Genomic DNA, 23,357 nt, shown 5'->3' with positions numbered 1-23,357 from the left:
TACCTTAATCTTCTTATTAAGTTGATTTTCTACTTTATTCTTATAAAGAATAAATTAATGTATAGTTTCATCCTTATTTTTGAGAAGGTACACAATAATATTTTATATTATCATCTACAAAAATGATGAAGTATTTATTTTCACCACATGTTGGTGTACCTTTTAAGTTACACACATCGATGTGAATTAAGTCAAGTGGTTCACTGCTTCTTTCAACATGTTGAAAGGATGACTTCGTCATTTTCGCTTCAACACAAATTTTACACTTGTGTTTCAAGTCAAGATGAAATGTTGGTATATTTTGCATTTGTTGTGCCCAAAAGGATGTCCATATATCTCCCCAATGACATGATATTGTCCATTTTGGACTTAGACTCTCATGCCTTTGCTCTTGGGCTCTCCCCAAAAAATTTCATGCCAATGGAGATATCATAAATCCTTTTAAAGTCATTATCTTTACCAAATCTTTCAAATATAGGATTTTGATTGAATCTCAACAATCCTTCATTTAAATGAAGGATCACAATTACTCTCATGGTCCGGGCCTCCTCGCGAGCATCCGGTCACTTTTGACCTACTTCGAGCCTTCACCGTGAGCATCCGCATTAAGTCACCTTGGCATGCTCCGGGCCTCCCCGCGTGCATCCTGCCACCTTGACAAGCTCTGAGCCTCCCTGCGAACATTCAGTCACCCTGACTTGCTCTAGGTCTCCTCGCAAGCATCCAGTCATCCTGACCTACTTCGGGCCTCCCCGCAAGTATCTAGTCATCTTGACCTACTCCAGGCCTCCCTATAAGTAACCAATCACCCTAACTCGCTTTGAGCCTCCCCTCAACTTTTTTCAAAGCCAACCGACATGGAATCTAGTCTGGATCATAACTCTGATACCATTTGTTGTGCCCAAAATGATGTTCACATATCTCTACAATGACATGATATTGTCTACTTTGGGTATGAATCTTCATAATTTTACTCTTGGGCTTTCCCTAAATAGCCTCATGCCAATGAAGATATCCTACATCCTTTTAAACCCATAATCTTTTTCAAATCTTTCTAATGTGGGACTTTGATTGAATCCCAATAGCATGTTAATTAATCTACGCAACACATCATAGTTGACATGTTATAGTCTACCATGCTACAAACACGAAGACTCAAACATATAAATGAAAGAGTTTGTAATTTTATTAACCTTAAGCGTAATTGTTATTACATTGAGCTTAAATAATCCATCGGTTACATAACTCTTTGCTAAAAATATTCTATTTTTGGACAGAACAACTCTGTCAAACTCAAAAATAATGAAGAAGTCATGCTTGCTAAATAATGATCCGGATACTAGATTCTTCCGAATCTTCAGAACATACAACATATAATTGAGAGTTAACTCCTTGCCCAAGGTCAACTTCAACACTACTTTTTTCTTGGACCATGATATCCGAGGTTATTGAGTTCCCCATGAATACTTTCTTTTTATCTTTGATTTCTTCAAAGTTATGGAGCATCTCCTTATTGCAGTAGATATGTCTAATGGCACTGATATCAATCCACTATTTTCACTAGTTTGTATCCACCAGGTTCAGTTCGGAGACCAGGTACAGAGGTCGTCCATTTCTGATCCCTCGTTCAGGTTGGTCTCCTACTTCTTATTTGGCTTTCTGCATTCCGAAGATTTGTGATCGACTCTATCATAATTTAAGCATTTTCAGAGAATTTCTTCTTTCATATGCCTCCTCTCGGTCCCATCTTAGAATACTTGGAATTATTTCATTTCAAATTTTGACTGTACTCAACCATGTTGGCTTTTACATTTATAGTTGTAAATGAACCAAGCATTCGTGAATAAGCATGGTGTTCAGCTTGATAAGAGTATGTTTATGTTCATTCAATATACACACGATTAATTAAACAAATAAGCTTGAACAACTCGTTAAACTAAACAAACAATCTTGAACACATATGTGTTTTAGCTCATTAACGTTCGTGAACGATGTTCATGAACAACGTTCGTAAATAATGTTCATGAACCATATTCATTAATACTCTTTTTAATATGCTAAATAAATAATAAAATAAAATAAATAAGTTTAATAACCAATCAAACAACTAAAGGTTTCAAACAATCAAACAACTTTGAATTGAGAGCTCGATAATATCTAAACGAACAAGCTCGAACCAAGCTCAAACCAAGTTCAAACCAAGCTCAAGCCAAGCCTGAATTGAAAGATCAATAACATCTAAACCAACCAAGCTCAAGCTAAGCTTTAAACAAGCTTAAGCTCATAAAAAATAAACCAAGCCAAGCTTGAGCAATCATTTCAAAAGCTTGGTTCATTTTAAGCTCGGCTCGTCTTGGCTTAGTTATCTTATCAAACAAGCTTGAATACCCCAAAGCTTGACTCGGCTCAGCTTGTTTACAACCCTATTTATAGTAATATGAGAGAACAACTTGTGGGTGCAACGGAGACCGGCAAGAGGGGGGTGAATTGCTGAAAACAAAAATAAAAACTACCCTTCTCTGATTTCAACTCAGAAATTAAATCAGCAAAAAAATGATAGCAACTAAATTAAAGAAATAGAAAAAGAAACAAGAACATAATAGACTCAGGGAATTAACCTGGTTACAACCAAGGAGGTTGTTAATCTAGGACAGTAGAAAAAGCGCAGTAAGAAAAATCTCCTTCTCTGAAGGCGGAGAAGCCTTTTACAGTTTGGAAGCTCACTAGTTGCTTAGAAATTGCTTGCAGATTGATTGCTTGAGTTGTTGTTGAATTCCTAGCTCCAGGGGCTTTTTTATAACTCCTGGAAAGTCTATCCCGAGGGTCCAAGGTGCCTCCAACAAGGTTCAAGGCGCCTCCAGCTCAGTCAGCGGATAAAACTTTATCCGCAGCGCAAACGGTCAAAACTGACCTGTTGAAGGCGCCTTCAACAGGGTTGAAGACACCTTCAAGCTGGAGGCGCCTCCAAGCCTGCTGGAGGCGCCTCCAAGCTAGCAACTCAAGTTCTAGCTTGGTTTCTTCAGCTTCCGACACTCCGTTCTTTTGGGTGATTACGACCAACCGGAATAGGGCTCACCCGAACCCAATTCCCGGCCTTCTCCTCGAGCAGCCTTCCGTCCCGGCTTAACGTCCCTCAAACACCGCGCACGCTCTTCACGCCCACCGGAGTACTCTTCCACAGCTCTCTCGTCCTTCGGACGCACCGAGCCCGTCGGCTCCCTTCCCGTGCTGTCCTTCTCGCTAGCTGTGTATTCCGCTCGACTTCCTGTGCTCCTAAGCTCCTGCACACTCAGACACAGGGATCAAACACAGCAGGACCTAACTAACTTGGTTGATCACATCAAAACTACCAGGGGGTCCAACACAACTTTCTCTCGGAACTCTTTTTGTCTTCCTCAATTTGAAGTATAATAATGAGTTTTTTCATATCCATCTCCTTTCACTTGTACTTCATGTAGTTTTTGAAATCCTTCCAACTGGGAGACAATTTCTCAATAATTGTTGCCACCTAGAAAGTTTCACTTAGCACCGCCTTTTAAGTGAATCTCGAGTAAAATCACCTTAAGCTCCTAGACTTGGCTGATCATCATCTTAGAGTCAACCATCTCATAGTCTAGGAATTAACCTATAATGAATTTTTTGGCACTTGCATCCTCCATTTTATATTTGTCAAAGGACTTTCACAGCTCCTTAGTTGTTTTCCTCATACTATACACATCGTATAGAGAGTCAGCAAGATCAGAATGAGTATTTGCCTCCATTGCACTGATGGTCTGAACATTAGCATCCTCAACATGCTTGAGTGTATCCTCGGTCAAGTACCGAGCCAGATTGAGTGTGGTCAAGTAAAAGAGTATTTTCTGTTGAACTTCTCTTGCCTTTCCTCGTGGTTGATTGGAACATTTTCAATCGGGGTGGAGGGGACCTTCACGCGTTGAGCCTGTTGCATCTCAACTATTTTCGTGGTCATCTCAACAGAATATAATGTGTTTCAAGATTGTTGGATAATTTGTTGTCGGTGATAGAGGAGAAGTTTAGCTGAATTGAAATTACACAATCAATTTCAACTTTTCTATCAAGATGACCTAAGCAAATAGTCTCAGGTTGTTGGCCTTGAAAGTCAGATCGAGCTGCTAAGTTGTCTGGAAGATGGCTGCCTACTGCTAATTTGAGTGCAGAGTGGAGATTCTCGAGTACAAACTTTCAAGTGCAGATTCTCAAATGTAGACTCTTAAGTGGATGTCGAGTCAAGAGATGCCAAGTCGTGTCAGGAAGCCGAGTTGCAGAGTTGGGAGATGCCAAGAGGAGTCAGGAAGCTGATTCATTGAGTCGGAAGACGGAGTTGCCAAACAAAAGATGTCGAAACTTGCTTTCAAGCAGTTTTCTTGAAACATATTCATCCCACCTCTAGCTGTGCTTCGAGGTGTAAGTATCCCGTGGTAGTTTTGATATGATCAACCAAGTCAAGTTAGGTCCTGTTATGATTTGATGTCCTGTATCTAAATATGCAGAAACTTAGAAGCACAAAAAGTCAAGCGAAAGATGTAACTAGTGAGAAGGATGGCACGAGAGAGAGTCGATGGGCTTGGTGCGTTCGAGGGACGAGGTGCTGCAGAAGAGTACGCTAGTAGACGAGAAGGAAGCGCATGACGGTTCTGAGGGACGATAAGCAAGAGCGGAAGGTTGCTCGAGAAGACCGAAAAATGGATTCGGGTAAGCCTAATTTTGGATGGTCGAAATCACCCGGAGTAGAGCTGGAGCGGAAGACACGGACAGGAAGTCAACTCTGAGGTGACCCTAGTCCGGGCGCTCGAATCACCCAGGGCAGCCAAGGCACCCCGGGTGTGAGCCCACGGTCATGGGCTGATTTAGCCCGGTCCAAGTGCCCAGACTAGAAAATTTATCAAAACACACGCCATTACAATCTGATGCGATGCAGATAAAATTCTATCCACGTCCAGGCTCCTAGAACTTTTCCAGGCGCCTCGATCTGAGTTATAAATACAGTCCTGATCCTAAAAGCTAAATACAACACTTGTAATCACTTCTATTTGAGTTTAGCTTTGTAATTCAGTGTGTCAACTGCTGTAAGAGGTTTTTCTGCCTGAAGGAGACTTTAGTAAGTTTTCAACATCTTGGATTAGCAATCTCCTTATTGCAAACCAAGTAAACCTCGGTGCCTCTTTCTCTCTTTAATTAGTTGTTTAAATTTTGTTTATACATGTGTTAGTTTTAATTAAGTTGTAAAGTTTGAGAAAGGTATTCATTTTTTATGCAAGGCAATTCACCCCATCTTGCCAACCTCCTAGGTGTTGGAACCCCAAGGTGTTTTGATGTGATCAAACAAGCTAAGTTAGGTTCTGCGTTTATTTAACCCTTGTGTCTAAGTGTGCAGGAGCTTAGGAACACAGGAAGTCGAGCGGAAGACGCGGCTAGCGAGAAGGACGGCACGGGGAGAGAGCCGACGGGCTCGGTGCGTCTGAGGGACGAGGTGACCGCGGAAGAGTACATCGGTGGATGAGAAGAACGTGCGCGACGTTCGAGGGACGAGAAACCGGGAAGGAAGGCTGCTCGAGGAGAAGGCCGGAACTTGGGTTCGGGTGAGCCCTATTCCGGATGGCCGAGATCACCCAAGCTAGCGGAGCCGGAGCGAACAAGACCCGGACTGAGAGGAGCTGAACCGGAGGCGAAAAAGTCAATGCTGTTGACTTCGGGCTCCGGGGCGCTCGGAGCCCTCCGGGGCGCCGGAACCCTTCCGGGTGCCCGGAGCTGGATTTTGACCAGGATCGCGTCAAACGCGATCTGATCGTTGGGGATAAAATTTTATCCCCCCCAGGGCGCCCGGAACTCCTTCCAGGCGCCCGGATCAGTACTATAAATATAGTACTGGTCTGCACATTCAGAATAACTCACTTGTAATCAATACTTTCTGTGCTTTCAGTTGTGTTCTTTTCATTTGTGTTGTCAACGTTGTAAAGAGGCTTCTCCGCCCAGAGGAGATCATAGTGCGCTTACTTTCCTTGGATTAGCAATCCTCTGATTGCAAACCAAGTAAATCTTTGGTGTATGATTTCTTTACTTAGTCTCTACTTTTTATTACAAGTGTTTATGATATAGTTGAAATCCGAGAAAGGTTCGAGTTTTATTTTGTAGGGAAATTCACCCCTCCCCTCTTGTCGGCCTCCAAAGGGACCAACAAGTGGTATCAGAGCAATGCGCTTCAGGAGGACTAACCGCCGATCGAAGCAACAAAATGGCCGGACCAAGCATCGTCCCACCAAAATTCGAGGGGAACTTCGCAGACTGGAAGCGTCGTATGGAGGTATTTCTAAGAACTGATTTTGAAATTCAGTTTATAATGAAGTATGGTTTTTTAGCTCCGACAAATCAAGATGGAAAAGAAAAAGAAGAGAGCAATTGGACAAAGAAGAAGCAGAGTGAATCTGTAGCAAATAGCCGTGCGGAATATCACCTGCTGAGTGTGTTACCACCTCAAGAGGTCAACCGCATCGGAAGTTATTCATCTGCTAAACAACTCTAGGAGAAGTTCCTGGAACTCCATGAAGGCACGTCTGAAGCGAAGCTCGCTAGAAAAGACATCCTCCGGAACAAGTTGATGAACATTCGTCTGGAAAAAGGTGAGAAGGTAGCCAATCTACACGCAAAGGTAAAAGAACTGATTACTGATCTCGAGAACCTCGGAGAAATGATAACAAATCGGGACAGCATACGCTACGCACTCAACGCGTTTCCCAGAACTCCGGAGTGGACGTCAATCATCGACGCCTACTACATCTCAAAGGACCTGGAGGTAAGTACATTAGAGGAATGTTTTTCCACCCTTGAATTACACAAAACTAGATGTGCAGAGATATCAAAGGACACAACCCAGACTATGGCACTGAACGCAACCAACAAGGATGAACCCGAGTCAGACTCCGAAGACGATCAAGAAGCGTACATGGTAAGAAATTTTAAAAAGTTTTTTAGATCTAATAAATTTAAAATACAAAAAAAAAAGAATCAAAAAGGTAGAAGAAAGGTGCGGTGCTACCAGTGTCAGAAGGAGGGACATCTAAGGGAAGACTGCCCAGAACTCAAGAAGGTTAAAATGAAGACACCCAAGAAACACAACCTAAAAGCAACTTGGGACGACACTTCTTCATCCGAATCAGAAGCTCAAGAATATGCCGGGATAGCACTGATGGCAAGCTACGAAGGACAAAGTACATCAGAACCCAGCATCGATGAAGGGGGAGCGACCTTAGATGGAAGTAGCGAAGCAGGGGGAGATTCAGGCTTCAAGTCTGATATGATAAGTGAGGTATGTCTCTTACCCCCTGATGAACTTTACTTTGGTATCAAAGCTATGACTAAATCCATGTATAAATTAGAAAATAAAAATAAATAAAATTTTAGAAACAAAGAGAATTTTGGCAAAATCATGTCTTATAGAGGATTTTGAAAAATTGAAAATCGAAAATGAAAAACTAAAAGAAGAAATAGAAAGATTGAAAAAAATCTAATGGTTCAAATATTTCTACTTTTAGGAATTATAGAGGTTTAAATTGGTATTATAGATTTCATCAAAGTCAAATCAGAAATATATCAAAAATCTATATACCTAGGAAATACTTCGTTAATCATGTAGGTAGGAACCTCTATTGAGTTCCAAAAACCTATTTAATTTAAAATTAAAATTAGACTTAGCATTTTCAGCAAGGCAATTAAACAACTAATTTCTTTATGAGGCTTTGTCTAAGGATGTGGTTGTTGCTCCAATAACCAAGAAGGCCTAGTGCCTCGCTACGACCTGGAAGCTAAGTATCGAAATGAAAAGTTTAATTGACTAACTGAAAAGCATTAATTTAAATTACTTAATGCTTTAAAAGAGTTATTCAATTTGTGTTAGAAAATATTTAAAAATTTTTAACTTGACACTTTTAAATATTTTACACTTAAAATTTTTTTTTGGATTTACCTTAGACTTGTTTATAACCCCAATTTTGATGTGATCAAAAGGGGAGAAGTATGTTAAGTCTAGGGGGAGGTAATATAATTTTTCAATTGAAAAATATTTGGACTTATTTGAATATAAATTATTTTTATTGCATATGTTTACCCTAACTTAACTTGGATTGCTCACATCAAAAAGGGGGAGATTGTTGGAACCCCAAGGTGTTTTGATGTGATCAAACAAGCTAAGTTAGGTCATGCGTTTGTTTAACCCTTGTGTCTAAGTGTGCAAGAGATTAGGAACACAGGAAGTCGAGCGGAAGACGTGGCTAACGAGAAGGACGGCACGGGGAGAGAGCCGACGGGCTCGGTGCGTCCGAGGGACGAGGTGACCGCGGAAGAGTACACCGGTGGACGAGAAGAATGTGCACGGCGTTCGAGGGACGAGAAACCGGGAAGGAAGGCTGCTCGAGGAGAAGGTCGAACTTGGGTTCGGGTGAGCCCTATTCCGGATGGTCGAGATCACCCAAGCTAGCGGAGCCGGAGCGAACAAGACCCGAACCGAGAGGAGCTGAACCGGAGGCGAAAAAGTCAACGCTGTTGACTTCGGGCTCCGGGGCGCCCGGAACCCTTCCGGGCGCCCGAAGCTGGATTTTGACCAGGATCGCGTCAAACGCGATCTGATCGTTAGGGATAAAATTGTATCCCCCCAGGGCGCTCGGAACTCCTTCCAGGCGCCCGGACCAGTACTATAAATATAGTACTGGTCTGCACATTCAGAACAACTCACTTGTAATCAATACTTTCTGTGCTTTCAGTTGTGTTCTTTTCATTTGTGCTGTCAACGTTGTAAAGAGGCTTCTCCGCCCAGAGGAGATCATAGTGCGCTTACTTTCCTTGGATTAGCAATCCTCTTATTGCAAACCAAGTAAATCTTTGGTGTATGATTTTTTTGCTTAGTCTCTACTTTTTATTACAAGTGTTTATGATATAGTTGAAATCCGAGAAAGGTTCGAGTTTTATTTTGTAGGGCAATTCACCCCTCCCCTCTTGCCGGCCTCCAAAGAGACCAACACTAGGGACCAACAAATGATATCAAAATGAGGTTCGCTTCAAAAGGACTAATCGTCGACCGAAGCACAAGAGATGGTCGAAACAAGCATCTACCCACCTAAATTTGAGGGGAAATTCGTGATTTGGAAAATAAAGATAAAGGTATTCTTCAAAACGAACTTTGAGTTATTACTAATATTGAAATATAATTTTGTAGCACCAATGGACAAAGAAGAATGTCAATGGACCAAGAAGGTGTTGGTGCAATATCCCCTAGGCCAAGGTTGACTAGGCTTGACTTGGCTTAAGCCTAAGTCTTGATGTTTGAGTTTCTATGTTTAACAATACGTGGAGATTGCAGGTGCAATCGTTCGATTGGGGAGATTGTGTTGGTGCAATATTTCCTAGGTCAATGTTGACCTGGTTGACTAAGCTTGAGTTGAGTCAAGCTCGAGTCTTGATATTTGGGTTTCGATGTTTGACAATACATGTAGACAGCACATGAAGATTGCAGGTGCGATTGTTCATGTGGGGAGATTGTGAAGGAGAGTCAAGTAGGTCAAGGTTGACTGGATACTTGACTGGAAATCCTGGTGAGTGAAGCCAGGTGAAAGACCTAGTGAGTGAAGCTAGGCAGTATGGGAAGTCCTGGTGAGTGAAGTCAGGCAGATGGGAAGATCTAATGAGTAAAGCTAGGCAGTATGGGAAGTCCTGGTGAGTGAAGTCAGGCAGATGGGAAGACCTAGTGAGTGAAGCTAGACAGATGAGAAATCCTGGTGAGTGAAGTCAGGTAGAGGAAAAGTCCTAGTGAGTGAAGCTAGGCTGAAGGAAAGTCCTGGTGAGTGAAGTCAGGCAGAGGCGAAGTCCTAGTGAGTGAAGCTAGGCAAAAGGGAAGTCCTGGCGAGTGAAGCCAGGCACAAGAAATCCAGATGGGTCAAGGTTGACTAGACATCTGGTGGAAGTCCAAGTGGGTCATGGAGGACCGGACAGTTTGTATGAGGAGAAAAGTCCAAGTGGGTCAAAGAGATTGACCGGACACTTGGTAAGAGAGTCCTAGTAGGTCAAGGATGGTCGGATGCTAGGCATAATGTACCAACATGTCATGGTTGACCGAATGTTGGTTTAGGGGACTTTGAACTTGGTTTTGGGCAAAAACAAGGAGTTGGATCGATCAGCCGATCGATTGGCTCATGCCCAATTAATCAGCTGATCGATTGGGTGAGTCCCCGCGACAAAGGCTTCCATAATCGATCAGCCGATCGATTAGGGATAATTCCCGATCACAGAGAAAGCCTCCCAATCGATCGGCCGATCGATTGGGAGCCTCCAATCGATCGACCGATCGATTGGGAGCCTCCAATCGATCGGCTGATCGATTGGGAGCTGCGATTTCGTGGAATAAGCCCTGGGCCGATCGATCCAGGCAATTACAGAGAGCAAAAAGGTGCTCTGGATCGATAAGGCCGATCGATCCAAAGCCTCTCCAATCAATTGGGAGCAATCCAATCGATTGGGATCCGACCGTTGGCGCAGATATTAGCCATTGGCGAGCGTTTCTTCGGGAACAACTTCGATTCTTCTCCACGGGTGATCATAGCAGCTCTCCACAGCGATCTTTTTTTCCTCACCGCCAGTTCTTGAAGGTTCTTGGAGGCTCATCCAAGTCAAGAGGTGAGTTGCAACAAGAAGAAGAAGAAGCTAGGGTTTTCATTGTAATCTTGTAAGATTCATTTGTATTTTGCTTCTTTCTTTCTCATTGTTGTATTGTGAGGTTGTAAGGCTTCTTCGCCTTCGGTAGTTACCGAGAAGAAGTGTTTTTATAGTAGAGGGTGCGTGAGTGTGTGGATCCTTAGACTAGTCACCTCTTCTTGAGGTGGATACCAAGTAAATCCCTAGAGTTAGCGTTGTTGTTTGTGTTTCTTATATTTCCGCTGCACATCATCCCAAGAAGCGAGCAACGACGAGTACGACAATCGCAACGAGCTATTCACCCCCCCTCTAGCTACTTTTCGGTCCCAACAGATTGCTGGTACAATTCCCCTCTAGTCAAGATTGACCAATTAGATGTGAAGAAGAGTCAAGTAAGTCAAAGAATTGACCGGATACATGACTGGGAAAGTTCTAACTGGAGGTTAGGCAGTTGAAAGTGTTAGGATCCTTCGTACTCGGCTAGAGAGGGGGGGTGTGAATAGCCGCCCCAAATCGCTCGTTTCTTCCTACAATTTGTTAGCGCAGCGGAAAATACAAATAGAAACGAAAGGAAGAATACCAAACCTTAACACAAGGATGTAACGAGGTTCGGAGATGAAACTCCTACTCCTCGGCGTGTCCGTAAGGTGGACGAAGCCTATCAATCCGTCGGTGGATGAGTCCCCGGAAAACCGGCTAATACAATATACTCCTTGTGGGTGGAGAAACCTCGCCACAATATTCTTGCAACAGCAAGAAAGGAATACAACAAGAAATACAAGAAGACAAGAACAATGAATGTAAAAACACAGGTTTTCTTGCCTCCTCGCCGACTGGATTTCGTTGAAGCAGCAGCTCCTCAGAACACCTACAACAGCAGGATATCCTAGTCGAGAAGCTCACGCGAAGCTTCGAAGAAGAGCTCAACAAAGCTCAAGCACGACAGCACTACTGAGTAAGAGAAGAGGAAGAATAGCAAAAACCCTCGACCCCTTTATACTGCGAAGAAGACAGCGAAGAAACTAGCCGTTTCATCGCTGCTCGATCTGGAGACCGATCAGCCTGGGCGCATGAGGCTTCTGTTTGTCACCTGATCGGTCCCCAGACCGATCAGGTGTCGCGATCGAAGCCCTGATCGGTCTGTGGACCGATCAGGCTTCAGCTCCTCACGCCACTGATCTATGCCTGATCGGTCTGCCGCCCGATCAGGCCATGGGTGGACCGGTCAGTAGACCGATCCCACCTCTCTCGGCTGCGTCTCTGATCTCCTTCTGATCGGTCTCCAGACCGATCAGATAACCATCAGTAGCATACTGATCGGTCACTGATCGGTCACCAGACCGATCAGGAAACACTGAGTATCACTGGATCGGTCTGCAGACCGATCCAACTCCTAGGTTTAGAGTGCCCTCTCTAACCTAGTTCGGAGAACGAGCTACCGAGCCCTCTCCGACTCCATATGCCAAGCTTCACTCACTTGGACTTCTCAACACCAGATGTCCGATCACCCTTGATCCATCTGGATTTTCCCTTGCCCGGCTTCACTCACCAGGACTTTCCACCTGGCTTCACTCACCAGGATTTCACACTGCCTAACATCCCAGTTAGGACTTTCTCATTCACCTAGCTTCACTCACTAGGATTTTCACCTGGCTTCACTCACCAGGATTTTCCCGAATGCCTGGCTTCACTCACCAGGACTTTCACCTTCACCTAGCTTCACTCACTAGGATTTTCACCTGGATTCACTCACCAGGATTTCCCGACTGCCTGGCTTCACTCACCAGGACTTTCACCTTCACCTAGCTTCACTCACTAGGATTTTCACCTGGATTCACTCACCAGGATTTCCCGACTGCCTGGCTTCACTCACCAGGACTTTTCCCCGTGCCAAACTCCCTGTTTGGACTTTCCCAGTGCCAAGTCTCCATACTTGGACTTTTCCAGTGCCAAGTCTCCATACTTGGACTTTTCGCGTGCCAAGCTCCCTGCTTGGACTTTTCCGTGCCAAGTCTCCATACTTGGACTTTTCCAGTGCCAAGCTCCCTGCTTGGACTTTTCCGTGCCAAGTCTCCATACTTGGACTTTTCCCGAATCAGGTCAACCAGGTCAACCTTGACCTGCGGTTGCACCAATAATCTCCCAAACATCTATTCTTGTCCCACATCAAGAATAGAACTCTCTCACGAGTGTCAAACATCAACATGCAACACAACTAGGTCAACCTTGACCTAAGGTTGCACCGACAATCTTCCCAAGTCAAACATCAAAATACAACTCGAGTCACGTCAACTCGAGTCAGGTCAACCAGGTCAACCTTGACCTAAGGTTGCACCAACAATCTCCCCCTTTTTGATGTTTGACAAAACCATAATCAAGTTAGGTTAACCCGATAACCTAACTTAGGTTTTCCAACCATCTTCCAATGTCCAATGTTCTTTCCTTGAACATTCTCTGGACATTCTCCCCTTAGGTTAACCCGATAACCTAACTTGGGTTCTCCAATAATTCTCCCCCTTTTTGACACACATCAAAAAGATTACCAATGTTCTTCCTTGAACATTCCTTGACATTCTTTCCCTAGCTTAGGTTAACCCGATAACCTAACTTGGGTTCTCCAATAATTCTCCCCCTTTTTGACACACATCAAAAAGATTACCAATGTTCTTCCTTGAACATTCCTTGACATTCTTTCCCTAGCTTAGGTTAACCCGATAACCTAACTTGGGTTCTCCAATAATTCTCCAATGAACACTCTCCCCTTTTTGACACACATCAAAAAGAAAAAGGAGGGTATCAAGGTCAAGAGTTTCTTCCTAATGAAAGTCCCATACCTTTCATTTGAAACTCTTAATTTCCCCCTTGATACTAAACTCAACAATCAACTTAGTGATAATCCCATATCACTAATCCTTAAAAGTCTTTTGGAGTAAAAACTCCCCCTAAAAGTCAACTCCCCCTTGACAATTAGGTAAAACTTCCCCTAAAGGTCAACTCCCCCTTGACTATTGCACCAACAATGTCTTGGCGAGTTTCAAACCTTTAGAAATCCACAAAACCCAACTTCCAGCTGAAATTTCAGACCAACAGCTGAAAATCGAACTCCTGATCGGTCCCGGACCGATCAGAATCCTCGATCGGTCCCCGGACCGATCCACGCTCATCGATCGCCTGGATCGTCACCGATCGGTCACCGGACCGATCGAACTTCTGGATCGGTCCGGTGACCGATCCACACTCTGAAATCAGATTTGATTTCCCTTCCCGGAAGAAACTCCTAATAAATTCCAGAAAATTCCAAAATCGTAAAATTTTGAGGATACACTCCTCATACCATATACTATCACGGAAAAATAATTTTCTATGAAAATAGTTTCCATTTTCAATCTTGATACAAAGTTCAAAAACTTTGAAATAGTTCAAGTTTAACTCAACTTTGTATCATAATGTTCAATGATGAATGCTATCACTAGGAAAGCTTCATCAAGGTTTTTCAAATCAATTTTAAAATGCTTTTAAAATCATTTGAATTTAGGACCATAATCTTAGGGCTAGATGTACATGACTTGTGCACAAGCTTTCCTATGATCCTCCTTTTCTTGAATTAGGCTCATCTAGGTACAAGAACTATGCACCTTGATCCTAACTCATGATCCTAATATCTCACACACATCTAAGGTGTATCAAACCACATTCAAGTCAATTTGATGTGAGATATGGGTTAAGGTCAACTTAGGCTAAGTTCTCATGCATTTTCTAAACATCAATTTGATCTCAATATCAAATTATATGTTTGTCCTTAAATCAATTTCATTGATTATAATGCAAGAGATGATGACATGGCATATAATGATATCATAAGTAAAAACATGTGCCAATGTCATGATGTCATGGCATAAAGTTTGAAACTAAACTAACACATGACATATAATAACCTAAGCATTATCATGGCATTTCAAATGATCATAAATTAAATATGATGTCATGACATGGCATATGGCAAACAACCATGGTAAGTTAACACAAATAAAATACCTAGATTACCTATCTAAGTATCCTTAATCACTTAGCTAACTTAAATTCTAATCCTAGATTGCCCAAAGTGCTCCAAGAAAATGTCAAAACCCAAATTGACATTTCTTGATCTCTTGTTTGATTTATACCATTTAAAATTCTACAAGAGTAGCACTTCTAAGTTAAGGCCCGGATTGCCTTGATTACCTAAGAGAATATCAAAATCCCAATTTGATATTTCTCTAGGTTTTTCCAAATTGTGTCAATTTAAAGTAAGATTAATATATTCTCACTTTGGCACAACTTACTCTTCCAAGGAGTGAATGACAAAGATTATTCCATTTCATTTTCAAAGGTTCCCAAAAACCTTGAAAATGCTCCTTGAGTGTCAATTTCCTCAAAGTTGGGTTAACTACCCTTCTTATTGAGTTGACACTCTAACCCATCTATGGGGTAGAGAAAATGCTCCTAGGAACCCAATACCTATTAGAGCTCATTGGGTTCACTAAATATTCACTAGGGATGACTTCCCTAGCAACCCTCCTAATGACCCTCTTAGGCTTTAAAGCCTTGGTCATTTGGGTCTCATCAAGGTCAACTATAGGGGTGACTTCCCTTGTGACCTTGGTGGTGGTCTTCCTAGTCCTAGATTTTGTTCCATAATCGAATGAAACATTATGGTAAGTGGGCTTGACCAATTGGGACTTAGGTTTGTGACCCAAAACTTTCTTGTCCTTGGGCTTTGAAATTTGACCCTTAAACCCTAGAGATGACTTCTCCAAGTTCTTAAGAGCCTTTTCCAAAGTATCAAGTCTTGACCTCAAGACTTGATTCTCCTTCTCTAATACCTCAATTTTTGATTTGTCATTTTTCTTTGAGGCATTCCTAGGCATGTGTCTAGTTGATTTGGGATTCCTACCTAGGTTCTCCTTAACCTTAGATGAGGTAATTCTAGGGTTGGCATTCCTAGTAGTATCCCTATCTAGGTTGACATGTTTAGCACCTAAGCACATGTGTTGATTTCTAGTGTTAACATGCTCATCATTATTTGCAATAGCAATAAAACTACTAGCATGTTTCTTATTTGAATTGCAATAGTATGCCTTAAAAGGTACCTTAGGGTTTGCCTTAGCTCCCCCTATCGATGTGCATCCCTTGTGAGGTTGCCTCCCCCTTGGACAATGGCTCCTATAGTGCCCCCTTCGCTTGCATTGGAAGCACACTACGTGCTCCTTGCCTTTGCGTATCGGGACTCCGGCTTTCTTGACCTTTGGTGCCGGTGGAGTCTTTCTTACCCTCTTTGGACACTTACTCTTGTAGTGCCCAAATTCCCTACACTCAAAACACATTATATGCAATTTACTTGAAATTAACATGTTTGAGTTACCTAGGTTTGAAGATGGATGAATGCTCTTTTCTTCATCCCTTCCGGAGGTAGATGCTTCTTCTTCTTGCTCCAATCTTGAAGAAGTGCTCTCATCCTCTTCTTCCTTAGATGTTGAGTAACCCTCAACTTCTAATTCCTCTCCTCCATGGTGTGAGCTACTTAGCTCACTTGACTCCTCTTCATGGCTTGAAGTGGAGCTCTCCTCATGGAACTTGGCCAAGTTGTTCCACAACCCCTTGGCGTTGTTGTAACCACCTATCTCACACAAGATGTCATTAGGTAATGAAAACTCAAGAATTTTCGTTACCTCATCGTTGATCTCGGATTGGTGGATTTGTTCCTCCGTCCACTTCTTCTTTTCTAAAGGTCCTCCTTCTTTATCTATCGGAGGATTGAACCCTAATTGTACACAACTCCAATGCACTAAGTTAGTCATAAGAAAATACTTCATTCTTACCTTCCAAAACGTGAAATCGTCGCGGTCGTAGAAAGGCGGAATTGTGACATCTTCTCCGAACCGATCCATTCTCTAGCGCTTGTGCTCCCACGGGTGTGAATCCGATGAAGAGCGACCTCGCTCTGATACCACTTGTTAGGATCCTTCGTACTCGGCTAGAGAGGGGGGGTGTGAATAGCCGCCCCAAATCGCTCGTTTCTTCCTACAATTTGTTAGCGCAGCGGAAAATACAAATAGAAACGAAAGGAAGAATACCAAACCTTAACACAAGGATGTAACGAGGTTCGGAGATGAAACTCCTACTCCTCGGCGTGTCCGTAAGGTGGACGAAGCCTATCAATCCGTCGGTGGATGAGTCCCCGGAAAACCGGCTAATACAATATACTCCTTGTGGGTGGAGAAACCTCGCCACAATATTCTTGCAACAGCAAGAAAGGAATACAACAAGAAATACAAGAAGACAAGAACAATGAATGTAAAAAACACAGGTTTTCTTGCCTCCTTGCCGACTGGATTTCGTTGAAGCAGCAGCTCCTCAGAACACCTACAACAGCAGGATATCCTAGTCGAGAAGCTCACGCGAAGCTTGCGAAGAAGAGCTCAACAAAGCTCAAGCACCAGCAGCAGAAGAGAAGAGGAAGAAGTGTCAGCCTCCACCCTTTATACCTGCGAAGAAGACAGTGAAGAAACTAGCGTTGCGTCGCAACGGCTAGAACCCCGATCGGTCCGCAGACCGATCGGCCTAAGCGCATGAGGCTTGTTTGTCACCGATCGGTCCCGACCGATCGGTGTCGCGATCGAAGCCCCGATGGGTCTGCGGACCGATCGGGAACCTCTGATCGGTCCATAGACCGATCGGGCTCGCCTCACGCCATCGATCTATGCACGATCGGTCCGCCGATCGGGCCATAAATGGATCGGTCGGCGACCGATCCACGATTTCTTCTCGCAAGGTTGCGTTGCCTCGATCGGTCTCCGCATCGATTCTGTCGATGAGCGAGCCAGCGATCGATTACGATCGGTCACCGCCGATCGGCAAACGCAGATCACCGGATCGGTCACCGACCGATCCAACTCCGGTTTAGAGTGCTCTCTCTAACCTAGTTCGGAGAACGAGCTACCGAGCCCTCTCCGACTCCATATGCCAAGCTTCACTCACTTGGACTTCTCAACACCGATGTCCGATCACCCTTGATCCATCTGGATTTTCCTCGCCTGCTTCACTCACGGGACTTTCCACAGCTTCACTCACCAGGATTTCACACTGCCTAACATCCCGGTTAGGACTTTCTCATTCACCTAGCTTCACTCACTAGGATTTTCACGGCTTCACTCACCAGGATTTTCCCGATGCGGCTTCACTTACCAGGACTTTCACCTTCACCTAGCTTCACTCACTAGGATTTTCACTGGATTCACTCACCTGGATTTCCAGCTTCACTCACCGTGATTTCCAGATGCCGGCTTCACTTACCGGACTTTCACCTTCACCTAGCTTCACTAGGATTTTCACACTGACTCACCTCTTTCCCAGTGCCCGCTTCACTCACGAGGACTTTTCCCCGTGCCAAACTCCCTGTTTGGACTTTCCCAGTGCCAAGTCTCCATACTTGGACTTTTCCAGTGCCAAGTCTCCATACTTGGACTTTTCGCGTGCCAAGCTCCCTGCTTGGACTTTTCCGTGCCAAGCTCCCTGCTTGGACTTTTCCGTGCTAAGTCTCCATACTTGGACTTTTCCCGAATCAGGTCAACCAGGTCAACCTTGACCTGCGGTTGCACCAATAATCTCCCAAACATCTATTCTTGTCCCACATCAAGAATAGAACTCTCTCACGAGTGTCAAACATCAACATGCAACACAACTAGGTCAACCTTGACCTAAGGTTGCACCGACAATCTTCCCAAGTCAAACATCAAAATACAACTCGAGTCACGTCAACTCGAGTCGGGTCAACCAGGTCAACCTTGACCTAAGGTTGCACCAACAGAAAGTTCTGGTGAGTGAAGCTAGACAGAAGAAAATCCTGGTGAATGAAGCCAAATAAAAATCCTAGTGAGTGAAGCTAGGTGAAAGTCCTGGTGAGTGAAGCCAGGCAGATGAAAGTCCTGGTGAGTGAAGTCAGACGAAAGAAAAATTCTGGTAAGTGAAGCAAGGTGAAAATCCTAGTGAGTGAAGCTAGGTGAAAGCCCCGGTGAGTGAAGCCAGGTATATGGAAATCTAAGTGTGTCAAGGTTGACTGAACACCTGGTGTTGGAAAGTCCAAGTAGGTCAAAGGATTGACCAGATACTTAGCACGAGGAAATCTAGATTAGTCAAAGATGACCAGACATCTGGTGGAAGTCCAAGTGGGTCATAGAGGACCAGACACTTGACACGAGACGGTAAGTCCAAGTGGGTCAAAGTTGACCGAACACTTGGCACGAAAGTCCTAACTGGAGGTTAGGAAGTTGAAAGTCCTGGTGAGTGAAGCCAGACAGAAAAAAATCCTGGTGAATAAAGCTAGGTGAAAATCCTAGTGAGTGAAGCTAGGTGAAAATCCTAGTGAGTGAAGCTAGGTGAAAGTCTTAGTGAGTGAAGCTAGGTGAAAGTCTTAGTGAGTGAAGCCAGACAGATGAAAGTCCTGGTGAGTGAAGATAGGTGAAAATCTTAGTGAGTAAAGCTAGGTGAAAGTCCTGGTGAGTGAAGCCATGCAGATGGTAAGTCCTAGTGAGTGAAGCCAGGCACGTAGAAATCCAGGTGGGTCAAGGTTGACCGGACACCTAGTGTTGGGAAGTCCAAGTAGGTCAAAGGATTGACCGGATACTTGGCACGAGGAAATCCAGATGGGTCAAGGGTGACCGGACATCTGGTAGAAGTCCAAGTGGGTCAAGATTGACCAGACACTTGGCACGAGAAGAAAAGTCCAACTGGGTCAAAGAGATTGACCAAACACTTGGTGAAGGAGTCCTAGCAGGTCAAGGTTGACCAGATGCTAGGCATCAGGTTCCAACAGGTCACGGTTGACCAGATGTTAGATCTGGGAACTCTAGACTTGGTTTAAGCAACTCAAGGGGAGACCAATCGATCAACCGATCGATTGAACAGTGGTTCAATCAATCAGTCGATCGATTGGCATTGTGCTGCGATAAGCAACGGGCCAAATCGATCGGTGGATTGATTGAGAGTCTTTGTCACAAGCACAGAACGCTTTCCAATTGATCAGTCGATCGATTGGGTACCTCCAATCGATCGGCCGATCGATTGGGGACTGGATTTTCTCGTGCGATCATGAGAAAGCTTGAATCAATTGGTCGATCGATTCAGATGTTTTCCAGAGGGGCACAGAGACGCTCTGAATCGGTCGACCGATCAATTCAAGTCTCCCCAATTGATCAACCGATCGATTGGGATCCGACTGTTACACAGGAGGCAAGCAATGGACGGCTAAGATGGCACAGATCTGACATGACAATTGATTGGGAGCATGCCCAATCGATTGGGAGCCCTAGGAGCGTGAGGTATATAGCTGTTGGCGAGCTTCTTCTCCGCAACTCTTCTCCCGATCTACACACGACTTCTTCGACTACTCACTGCCAGTTCTTGGAAGCTCTTGGAGACAAGTGTTGTTGCACTTCCAAGGTTCAAGAGGCGTCTACAAGCATCAAGTGAGCAAGAAGAAAGGGTTTTCAGTTGTATTCTTTGTATTTTCTTCTTATGTTGAGTTGTATGCTTGGGTGAGTCTTGTACGAGGTTTCTCCACCTCGAGTAATTACTGAGAATGAGTATTTTCGTTAGTGTAGTGTGTCGCATGTGGATTTTTGGATTAGTCATCTCTTCTTGAGGTGGATACCAAGTAAATCCTACTTGTTAGCATTGTATTATGTTCCGTGTTCTTTCCGATGCACATCATCATCACGAAGCAAGCAACAAAAGCGTGACGAGTTATTCACCCCCCTATCATATTTCGACCGTAACAGAAGGACCAAGCAGACTTCGTAGCAAATGAATGAGCTGAATTCCATCTGCTGAGCGTGCTACCTCCGCAAGAAGTCAACAGAATCGGCATTTACGAATCAACAAAAGAACTTTGGGAGAAGTTCTTGTTGGAGCAATCCCAATGGTCCGCGGGACCATGTATTTTGGTGTTTGGGCAAAGGGTTTAAGTTAGGTTCACCCTTGTATTTGATATGTGTATTTGAGTTGTGCAGGTTTACAGGATACACATGTGACTCAGGTTGATGGCTTCGGGTCCGGTGAAGGATGGAGCATCCAAGGGACCGTAGACAAGGCAGCGAGGACAAGGGCTGAGGGAAGCAACTTCGAGGCATACGCGAAGGATGACATTGGGGATGAGTTGCGGGCTTGAATGCATCCGAGGGACGAGAGCCAAAGGAAGTAAACTTGAAGGCAAGAGGTCAAGGCTACAAAGAAGCATCAAGTGAGTCATAAGGGTGAGGGTACGAGTGCACGAGAGATTGTACTCGGAGTAAAATCCTAATTTTAGGGTTTTATTGTAGCAGTACTGTAGCACTACTGTAGCGTTATTGTAGCAATCGACTGCATGTTTTAGCAGTCGACTGGTGCAGTCGACCGGGGCAGTCGACTGGCAGCGAACAGAATGTCTCTGTTCGTATGGAATCGAGCCGTTGGGATGTAACGGTCGAATTTCCACTGAGGGCAGTCGACTGCATGTTTTGGCAGTCGACTGGTAGGCGGGGTTTTCAACCCGCGACCTATATAACCAAAGCTTGGGAGCTTGGTTAGAGTTGACGAAATTAGACTTGGTTAAGGTTTAATTAGTAGTCTACAAGTGCTCAAGAGTTTCCCTTGTGTCCAAGAGGTCTTGGTGAGTTTGTGGTGAGGTTTCTCCACCCACAAGGAGGTTTGAGCTAGCAGGAGATCTTCCGGGGAGTAATCCACCGACGGATAGGGATCGTCCACCTTACGGACATGCCGTGGAGTAGGAGCTTTATCTCCGAACCACGTAAATGATCGTGTAGCTTGGTTTGCATTTCTTGTCTTGTATTTTGTTTAGCTTGTTTATTTTTGTATTATTCCGCTGCGCAAGCTAACAACGTAGGAAGCGAACGATTTGGGGGCGCCGTCTATCCAACCCCCCTTCAAGCCGGCCATCCGATCCCCAACAGTTCTTGGAGCTACAGGAAGGTACGCCCGAAGTCAAACTCGTGAAACGGGACCTACTCCGGAACCAGATCTGCAACCTCCGATTGGAAAAAGGAGAAACTGTCACACACCTCTACTCAAAAATCAAGGAGCTCATCACCGGACTCATAAATCTCGGAGAAAAGATAACACTTGTAATCAATTCTATTTGAGCTTAGCTTTGTAATTCAGTTTGTCAACTGCTGTAAGAGGTTTCTTTGCCCGAAGGAGACTTTAGTAAGCTTTCAACGTCATGGATTAGCAATCTTCTAATTGTAAACCAAGTAAACCTTGGTGCCTCTTTTTCTCTTTAATTAGTTGTTTAAAGCCTGTTTATGCAAGTGTTAGTTTTAATTAAGTTGTAAAGTTTGATAAATGTATTCAATGTTTTGTGCAGGGCAATTCACCTCCTCTTGCCGCTCTCCAAGGGACCAACACGAGGTTCTCTCAGCCAATTTGTTTCCCAAGATACAACAGCAGAATCATGCACACAACAAAACATTGGTTGTTTTTAGCGAACTAATAATACACTCGAGTGCTATCATGAGTAGTTCAGTCAAGTGAATATACGATAAAGAGAAAAGAATCGAGGAATAAAGGTGAAGAAATTCTTCTGCTATTGCTTTTGTGTTTTTTTTACTCAAGATCTAGCTTCCTTATATAGGAGGGCTCACCCCTGGCTAAAGTGGATGATCGAGTTATGACCATTTAATATTGGGTTTAATGTCGGTCATTATTATCGACACGTTACGGAATCACTATTAATGAATTGAATGTCAATCATTATTATCGAGATGTTATAGAATCGTCATTAATAAATTAATGAGAGTCATTATTGTTAAGATGTTACTGAATAACCATTAATGATTTAATATTTTAATTACACTCTTAAGCAAGTAGCAAAAAAAGAGATTCACATTACAAAACGTTAATTCATTCACTTAGATAAATTTCACCTCAATCGATCCGATATTCGACGCACATAGATTATGCTCATATACAAATCAATTTAGTTCATTATAAATCTAAACCCTAAATTTATAGTCACTACATATCCATGTGTAATATTCGTAACATTAATATATATATATATTTTTTGATGATATGCTGCGCGCCGCACAGTGTGTGACTGTGCACGACTCCACGCGCAGCATATCAGAATTTTTTTTTATTATTTTTTCGATTTTGAGTTTAAAAAATTAATATCTCCTTAGATAAATCCTAATATATAAATATATCCCCTAAACATAGTATAATACTCCATAAATACTTAAATTTATTTCATTTTTAATTATTCTTTTTACAAAATATTATAATTCAATTGGGAAACATCAAATCCTAAAAGGAAATCTTACATAAATATTTTAATTATTTTTTAATTTAAAATTTTAAAAAATAAAAATAAGTTGATATCCTGCACGACTTGCACTGTCGTATTAAGCATCGCGCCTGATATTAAAATTATATAATAATAATAATAATAACAGACTTCTCATATGAAACTAAAAATCATACATAATAAAATCTATTCCACTCCGCCTATTTATCATTTTCAAGTATATTTGTTTCACCAAACTGTTTGTACATCGTCTAAAAGCATTAAAAAAAAAACAAATATATATTTTGTCTCTTTCATGTTCTGTTTTTGTCTCTGACTC

The sequence above is a fragment of the Zingiber officinale genome, chromosome 8A, assembly GCF_018446385.1.
Source record: "Zingiber officinale cultivar Zhangliang chromosome 8A, Zo_v1.1, whole genome shotgun sequence".
Lineage (NCBI taxonomy): Eukaryota > Viridiplantae > Streptophyta > Magnoliopsida > Zingiberales > Zingiberaceae > Zingiber > Zingiber officinale.
This window is presented reverse-complemented; position numbering follows the sequence as displayed.